General features: G+C 38.7%; 1 non-coding gene across 1 annotated transcript; it reads left to right on the forward strand.

Moving 5' to 3' along the window:
* Positions 1–538: 538 nt before the first annotated feature.
* On the forward strand, positions 539–645 carry LOC144218230 (U6 spliceosomal RNA). The gene has a single exon (XR_013331090.1). It is a non-coding gene; the product is annotated as a U6 spliceosomal RNA (small nuclear RNA).
* The last annotated feature ends 8518 nt before the right edge of the window (positions 646–9163 follow it).

Consider the following 9163-nt stretch of genomic DNA (forward strand, 5'->3'; position numbering starts at 1 on the left):
ATTCAGCGCACCTGACACAGGGCTTAATCCCATAACCATGAGCTCATGACCTGAGCCAAAATCAAGAGTTGGTCTCTTAGCCGACGCTTAGCCACCCAGGCACTCCCTGAATTTCCTTTTCAACCTTTGAAATCTTGAACCATGTATTGCTTTCCAAAAATGTTTAATTAAATAACGCACCTCTTAAAGCAACACATCACACATATAATTTATGTAATCTATTACATGACAGGGAATATAAACTTTATGCATATAAAAATGAACGATCAAACACTGCTATCATTTTTTAAATTTATTTTTTAAATTTACATCCAAATTAGTTAGCATATAGTGCAACAATGATTTCAGCCCAACCCATTTAGCCCATCCCCCCTCCCACAACCCTAACACTGCTATCACTGTATACAGTTAGGGCACAGTTCTGAAGGCTCACACTCTGACTTATGGCACATAACCCCAGATGGTCATATATGTGTGGCCTACTTAAAAGAGAAGAGTCTCACTATTTATAATAACTCTCTAATTTTTAAGACTTTTCGTGCTCACTTCGGCAGCACATATACTAAAACTGTAACGATACAGAGAAGACTTGCATGGCCCCTGCACAAACATGATACGCAGATTCGTGAAGCGTTCCATATTTTTCAGGAGTGCCGATGCATAGGGGCACATGTACCCCAATGTTCATAGCAGCACCCTCAACAATAGCCAAATCATGGAAAGAGCCTAAGTGTCCATCAACTGACGAGTGGATCAAGAAGATGTGGTTCATCTATACAATGGAATACTACATGGCAATGAGAAACAATGAAATCTGGATATTTGTAGCAACGTGGATGGAACTTGAGGGTGTTATGCTGAGCGAAATAAGTCAGGCAGAGAAGGACAGATACCATATGTTTGCATGTATAGGTGGTTTAGGAGGAACTTAATGGAGAACCATGGGGGAGAAGGGGAAAAATAGTGGGGGAGAGGGAGGGAGGCAAACCATGAGAGACTCTTGAATGCCGAGAACAAACTGAGGGCTGATGGGGGTGGGGGGAAGGGGGATGATGGACATGGAGGTGGGCACTTGTTGGGATAAGCATTGGGTATTGTATGGAAACCAACTTGACAATAAACTATTTAAGGGGAAAAAAGCTTTTCAGCAGAATTGACTAAATATCCAAATAGAAGACTCGGTAAATAAATCGTGGAATATCTGTATGATGACATGCCATGAGACTATATTCTCAACAATATTGAGAATGGAGAAATGTTCCCCAAATAACATCAATGTTAAGTAAAAAGGGCAAGCCACAAAATGTGTACACAATGATCCTAATTGCCTAGAATATGTCTGTGTGTAAGGGTACATGCACATAAAAATGTCTAGAGGAAAATACCTGAAAATATGAACTATACTTATCTATATCTAGGTGGTAGTAATACAAGTGATTTAATTTTCTTCTTTGTATTGTTTTTACATCTTGCAAATTTTCTACAATTCTTTTTTAAAAGACTTCATTTTAAGTGATCTCTACACCCAATGTGGGGCTCGAACTCACAACCCTGAGATCAAGAGCTGCATGCTCTATCAAATGAGTCAGGCAGGCATCCCGAAATTTTCTAAAATTCTAACATTTTAATTTAAAATTTTTTAAGTACTTTATAATGCTTTTTAAGTTTATTTATGTATTTTGAGAGAGAACCAGTGGGGAAGGGGAAGAGAGAAAGGGGGACAGAGGATCCAAATGGGCCCTGTGCTATTAGTGCAGAGGCTGATGCAGGGCTCGAATTCAAGAACTGTGAGATCATAACCCGAGCCAAAGACAACACTCAACCGACTGAGCCACCCAGACGGTTCTAAAGTACTTTATAATGTTTTAAGTAAATTATGCCTAACAGCCTTATTATGCTAATCAGTAACTAGATTATACTAAATTCTATAAGATAACTTTGTAACAGCTCCAGTCTTCAAGGTACTGCCACTCAATAAACGCTGGTAAATGGACACAGTTCACAGAAATCCCTGAAAAAAAAAAAACTCTACATGGAAATGTTCAAAATGAATATAATAATGCTCAAGTTCCGGGTGCCTGGCTGGCTTGGTGGGTAGAGTATGCGACTCTTGATCTCAGGGTTGTGAGTTCGAGCCCCACACTGGGTTGCAGAGGTTACTTAAAAATAAAATCTTAAAGGGGCACTTGGGTGGCTCAGTTGGTTAAGCAGCTGACTTCGGATCAGGTCACGATCTCATGGTTTGTGAGTTCCAGCCCAGCATTGGTCTCTGCTGACAGCTCGGAGCCTGGAGTCTGCTTCAGATTCTGTGTCTCCCTGTCTCTCTCTGCCCCTCCCCCACTTGTGCTCTGACTCTCAAAAATAAATACACATAATAAATAAATAAATAGATAGACAGATAAATAAATAAATAAAATCTGTGGGGAAAAATAAAATAAAATAAATAAAATCTTAAAAAAAAACAGTGCTCAAGTTCACTACCTAACCATAGAACTAAGTTAAACAAATATTCATTCAAATTCATAAGATTTTTAGAATGATCAAAGCAAGGTATTTTCAATTAACTCCATTTAATCTAGCTGTTTTCAAAAATCTCTCAGGAATTCATTAATCTCTATGTAAAATTTATTGGGCTCTATACAAATTCAAAGGTTTTGACTCCATATTGCTTATCCATATTCCAGCATTAACAACATTCTTCTTATCTAAAGTGCAAAGCATAAAAAATAAATAAAAAATAAATTGCAAAGCATAACTGCAATTAAAATTCCTAAAGTCTTACCTACACTACTTTAGTTCATCAAAAACAATTACCTATTCTTATTCTCCATTAACCTACAACCTCAATGCATGATATTATTTATTAAATCTTACCCTTTCAAATTTGTTCTAAATGCCCTTTGTAGCATTCAGTTCAATCCACATCTACTGTCTGAACGATATTGTTAGGTACACCATGATATGTACTGTGAAGTGGCTGCCCTCCCAGAGATAATGTAGTAAGGGAGATCAAGCATACAAATAAATGACTTTATAAGGCAGTGCTACAGAAATACAGAGAGAGGGTGACAGCTTCTTAACTGTAGGCATCATGAAAGTTTCATGGAGGAGTGGCATTTGATCTGCATCTTGAAGGATACAGTAGGGTTCCAAAAGTTGGGGTGGAGGTTCCCCAGAACGATGGGACCTCATAAGCCAAAACTTTGTAGGAAAGAATGTGGAAAGTGAGCTTGTGAAATGTACAGTTTCTGGGGAGATAGAGAGTAATGAGATAAAAGCTTGGAAAGGTAGAATGGAACCAAATCATAGCTACCTTGAATTATTACTTTAGTTGCAGGAAATTGGAAGCCACTGAAGGTTTGGGCAACGAGGCAACGTAACTGTGCTTTAGGAAGATTATCTGGCAGCCTGTAGGCCTGGTGTGCAGCTCTTATTTAAAATAGTAGCCATTAGCTACTGTCTCAGAGATAAAAGGTTATCAAGCCTAAGAGCTACCTACATAGCAGAGGTATAGTAGAAAATCACTCAGAACTAGATTCCTAACCCTAGCACTAACCTAATTATACGAACTTGGACAAATGAGTTGGCTTCTCAAAGCCTTTTTTTTTTTTACTAAAATAATATCTCTTCTACTGCTTCACAGAACCACTGAAAGGATGAAATGAAAAAAGTGTGAATGAAAATCCCCAGAAGGCTTGCTGGTCATAAGGTCTCTGTCACAACCATTCAACTCTGCACTGTAGCATGAAGACAGGCCATACGTAAACTAATGAGCTGGTTTTGTCCCAATAAAACTTTATTTATAAAAACAAACTGCTAGAGCACCTGGGTGGTTCAGTTGGTTGAGCGTCCAAGTCTTGATTTTGGCTCAGGTCGTGATTTCACGATTGGTGGGATCAAGTCCTGCATCGGGCTCTGCACTGATAGTGAAGAGCCTGCTTAGAATTCTCTCTCTCCTTCTCTCTCTGCTCATGCTCTCTCTCAAAATAAATATTTTTTAAAAATAAAACAAAACAAGAGAGCACTGGATTTGACCCTAAGGTATAGCCATAGTTCACTGACCTCTGTATAAAGAAGTACTGTCCAATAGAAATAGGTTAGACATATATGGAATTTAATATTTCCCAGTAGCTATACTTCAAAATGTTAAGAGGGGTACCTGGGTGGCTCAGTCTTGATCTCAGCTCAGGTCATGATCTCAGGATTCAATTTGTGAGCTGGAGTGCAGAGCCTGCTTGGGATTCTCTCTCCCTCTCTCTGTCCCTCTCCCTCTCCCTACCCCTTCCCCCATAAATAAATGCACTTTTCAAAAAATAGTTCTTTATTAGCAATGTAAGATCCTGATATAAAGCATATTAATGAGGAGTTTTTTTAATCAATTTTTATTTACATGGCTTCAGCTGACAAACATTCTCCCCAGACAAGGGGGGGGAACCCAAAATACATGGTGGGGAAAAAACCTGTTCTATTTCAAAAGAATTTCTTGTCATTTTTTTCAGCAGATATTTTATTTTCTTAAAAAAACAGCTTCCTTGTTAATGACACATGTTGGGCAAATGGACAAAAATCAGATTATCCCAGAAAACTACTACTAGTTAAGAGCTTGCAGACAGTAAGTAGGGGCGCCTAGGTGGCTCAGTCGGTTAATGTCTGACTTCAGCTCAGGTCATGATCTCATGGTTTGCGGGTTCAAGCCCCACGTCGGGCTCTGTGCTGACATCTCAAAGCCTGGAGCCTGTTTCAGATTCTGTGTGTTATGTCTCTCTCTCTGACCCTCCCCTGCTCAAGCTGTCTCTCCCTCTCTCAGAAATAAATAAAAATAAAATTTTTTTTAATTTAAAAAAAAAAAAGAGCTTGCAGACAGTAAGTAATAGAAAAATTTGTAGAGGATAATATTTTCTACCACAGAAAATACTGAGGAGTTTCAAAAATGTGGTCACTTTTATTTCAGAAAATTGCAAAACTCTGCTGGTCTTCAGCAAACTTGAACTATAACAGAATAGATGCTGGGAGAAAGAAAGGCTATCTCAGGGGCCCTTCGCCACTTGCTTTCGGTGAAGCCTGTGGCCCCTTCTCAGATAACATTTGTAAATGTGTAAAAATACATGGTATGAGGGGCGCCTGGGTGGCTAAGTCGGTTAAGCGTCCGACTTTTGCTTAGGTCATGATCTCGCGGTTCGTGGGTTCGAGCCCCACGTCGGGCTCTGTGCTAACTGCCAGCTCAGAGCCTGGAGCCTGTTTCAGTCTGTGACTCCCTCTCTCTCTGACCCTCCCCTGCTCATGCTGTCTCTCTCTCTCCCCTAGAAATAAATAAAAATATTAAAAAAAAAAATAGATGGTATGAGATGCTCCAATGACAGCATACTGAAACACAGTTACCAAAATGCTTTATTTATGCTATCAATATAGGAACTTCATTCTTTGTATACTGAATATCAGATTTAATATTTACCATAATTTTTAAAAATGTTTATTTATTTATTTTGGGACAGAGAGAACGAATGTGCAGGGGGTGAGCAGGAGAGAGGCAGAGGGACAGAGAGAGAATGTGAAGCAGGCTCCAGGCCCAGTGCAGAGCCCGACGTGGGGCTCAAACTCATGAACCATGAGATCATGACCTGAGCTGAAATCAAGAGTCCAATGTTTAACCAAATGAGCCACCCAGGCGCCCTAATTTACTATAATTTCTAAGTGATGGTGACCATAAACAATATTTCAAGATATGTTCAACATCTATAATATGACATGAAAGTAGCTATGATTTGCGCTCGTTATATCAAGTCACAGCTTCTACCCGTACCACTGGGCTTTGCTGACTCCGTTCATATTTGAAGGGAATGCTGAATTGCACCTTACGAGTAAATAAAGATATAATTTCTCCCATCCTAGTTAACAGATCCCCTGAACTCTTATAGATGGTGTCCAGATTCTAGTTTCAGGTTCAAAACCCCTGAGGGAAAGGAAAACTTTTTTTTTCTTATAAGCTCATCCAAAAAATGCTTCCTCCAAAGTACCCACAAACGTATTTTTACTTTTCATCATTTGCTCCTTTCTAGATTAAATAAACCAGTAGTTGAGCTACACCGCGACTAGATAATCACAAAGGATTCAGAATCAAGCAATACTTTATTTCTTGGTAATTCTATTATCTACCACTGTTTTGATGAAAATATGTTGACACAGCTTTTCCTTTAACATTCTTAATTATTTTATTTGAACAGTAAGAAAAGCAACTCATGACTAGAGAAAGGAGATCCAGATTTTCTACTCTGTCATGTAAATAGTTACATCTATTATATTAGTCTTTGCTCTTTTGAAATCAGTAGAGCAAACTACAAAGCACAAAGCCAATACAGTAAACACAGAAAAGATCCATTACAAATACATGCTGAATGTTAATATTTTGTTTGTATAAAACCACTCCTTGCATGATGCATCTGTAGTTATCAGCATTACTAAACCGACAATTTGTGTAAAATGGTTTGCAAATTACGCATCTCCTTATTGTTAATCTAAAATTGCTACAAACTGTGCTATGACCTAGTAATTTAGTCAACTGCAGGTTTCAGGAGAAACACAAGGGATTCAAGTGTGTCCACCCCAAGTGTCCCATCATGGAACATTAATTATTCTACAATTATTCTTAATAGCACTTTATAAACTCTAAGCTCCACAGAAATATTCAACATTATCAGGAGAGGAATCATACAGCACTATAAAAATCCCCTTAAATTATAAACTGTCCATAGTAATGGATCGCAGAAACACACTTTATTAATCACTACAAATGTATAATTTACCAAACTCCACCAAACAAAAAACAGTAAACACTAAAAAAAATTTTGGCCTCCTACAAGCTGGAATTATCCAAGGTGGGGCTTTATCTCACAAACCGTGAGATCATGACCTGAGCCGAAATCAAGAGTCAGACACTTAACCAACTAAGCCAGCCTGGTGCCCCTGGAATTATCTTTAAAATAACAGATGTGGCTGGAGCATCTGGGTGGCTCAGTCAGTTAAGTGTCAGACTTCAGCTCAGGTCATGATCTCGCAGTTTGTGGGTTCAACCCCGCACTGAGCTCTGTGCTAGCAGCTTTGAGCCTGGGGCCTGCTTCCAATTCTGTGTCTCCTTCTCTCTGCCCCTCCCCACTCATGCTTGCTCCCTCCCTCTCTCTCTCTCTCTCAAAAATAAACAAACATTAAAAAATTTTTTTTTAAATAACAGATATGGCGAGTCTGGCTGGCTCAGTTGAAAGAACATGTGACTCTTGATCTCAGGGTTGTGAGTTCAAGCCCCACAATAGGTGTAGAGATTACTTAAATAAATAAACTTTAAAAAAATAGCAGATGTAAAAAAAAAAAAATAGGAGATGTGAGGAGAAAGCAGTAAGGTACAACAAGACAATTATAGTACATCAGTAAATTACTATGTAGCCATTAAAATTATGTTTATAAATTACTATATAGAATTACTATATAGCCATTAAAAATTATGTTTTTAGGCGGCACCTGGCTAGCTCAGTAGGTAGAGCATTCAACTCTTGATCTCAGGATCATGAGTTCAAGCCCCACGGTGGGTGTAGAGATAACTTTAAAAAATAATAATCATAAATAAGTAAATAAAGTTTTTATTGATTTTTTTTAAGTTTATTTATTTTGAGAGAGAGAGGAAGAGAATGAGAATCCCAATCTCAGGCAGGTTCTGCGATGCTAGGCATGAACCGTGAGATCATGACCTGAGCGGAAGTTGGAACTTAACCAACTGAGCCACCCAGGTGCCCCTACAAAAATTATCTTTTTATTTTGAAATTATAAAAATGTACATGAATCAAGTTTTAATATACTGTCTGATGGGTGGTAAGGTTGTCCGTGTACTATTTCTTTCTCTAAATTCTCAGCCATAGTCTGCCAGTGCAGGAACATTAACAAATTCAGTAAAAAATAAATGCACGGAGGGGCGCCTGGGTGGCTCAGTTGGTTAAGCATGGCTCAGGTCATGATCTCACGGTTCACGGTCTGGGCCCCACATCAGGCTCTGTGCTCACAGCCTGGAGCCTGCTTGGGACTCATTAAAAAATTTAAAAAATTTTTTTAAATAAAATAATAAAACACGGAAAAAAAATTATGTTTTTAAGTCTGACAAAATTGTTCCCAATAAGTGATTAAAAGATACAAAACTGTATATAGCATATAATTTCAATTTTGTTTATATATAAAAATGTGAACTGAAGGAAAAGGTAAAACATTAATTAATATGACTGGATGGTACAAAAGATATTTCTTTTCTCTCTTACACGTATGGGTGTTTTCTCTGTGTTCTACAACACCCACTTTTTACTTCCTTATAAGCAAAAAGAAGTTTTGCATAACATAAAAATACAATCAACTTAATATCAATTATTTTTCATAGTTTATTTATTTTTTAAATTTTTAATGTTTATTTATTTTTGAGAGAGACAGACAGACAGAGCAAGCAGGGGAGGGCAGAGAGAGAGAGGGAGACACAGAATCCGAAGCAGGCTCCAGGNAAAAAAAAAAAAAAGGAATAGAGGAACCCCTTTATATTGGCATGTAAGAGAAAAATATTAAGACAATCTGAGTCGAAACAGTCTGCCTAACAAGTACCATGCACTCGGAACACACTTCCGGGGCCAGCGTGTCTCTTCCCAGAGTGGGCAGCTCCCTGGCAATGCTGGCCTCTGGCACTGTCCCCAGATCGTCAAAATAAGAAGTTGCTCTGTGCTGCCTAAATATGGGCATGGTCTGATTAACCGGATTACTGACCGAATGAGCGGCTGTCAGAAGGCAAGGAAGATCAAGCCACAAGAGAGGTCCCTGAAGTGAGGTGATAACAGCGAGGCGGCGCTAACAGAACCACGGTTCAGCACGCGGTGCCAGGTGCCCGGTTACATCTACCAGCTTCCTCTTACGGAGCAAGAGCCCTTGGCTTAAGCAAATAATAAAATTAAGCAAATCCATGAGTTCTAAAATAACCTTTATGAGGGTGTAAGGAAAAGAGGTCCTAACAAACACTGTCACTCGGGAGTATACACGAAGACAGGCACTTTGGAAAGCAATTTGGCAATATCGATTAAGACTTAAAACGGTCACCTATGACCCAGCAATTCTACTTCTCAGGAACTACTCTAGGGAAACTTTCCAA

The sequence above is a fragment of the Crocuta crocuta genome, unplaced genomic scaffold, assembly GCF_008692635.1.
Source record: "Crocuta crocuta isolate KB4526 unplaced genomic scaffold, BGI_CrCroc_1.0 scaffold29, whole genome shotgun sequence".
Classification (NCBI taxonomy): domain Eukaryota; kingdom Metazoa; phylum Chordata; class Mammalia; order Carnivora; family Hyaenidae; genus Crocuta; species Crocuta crocuta.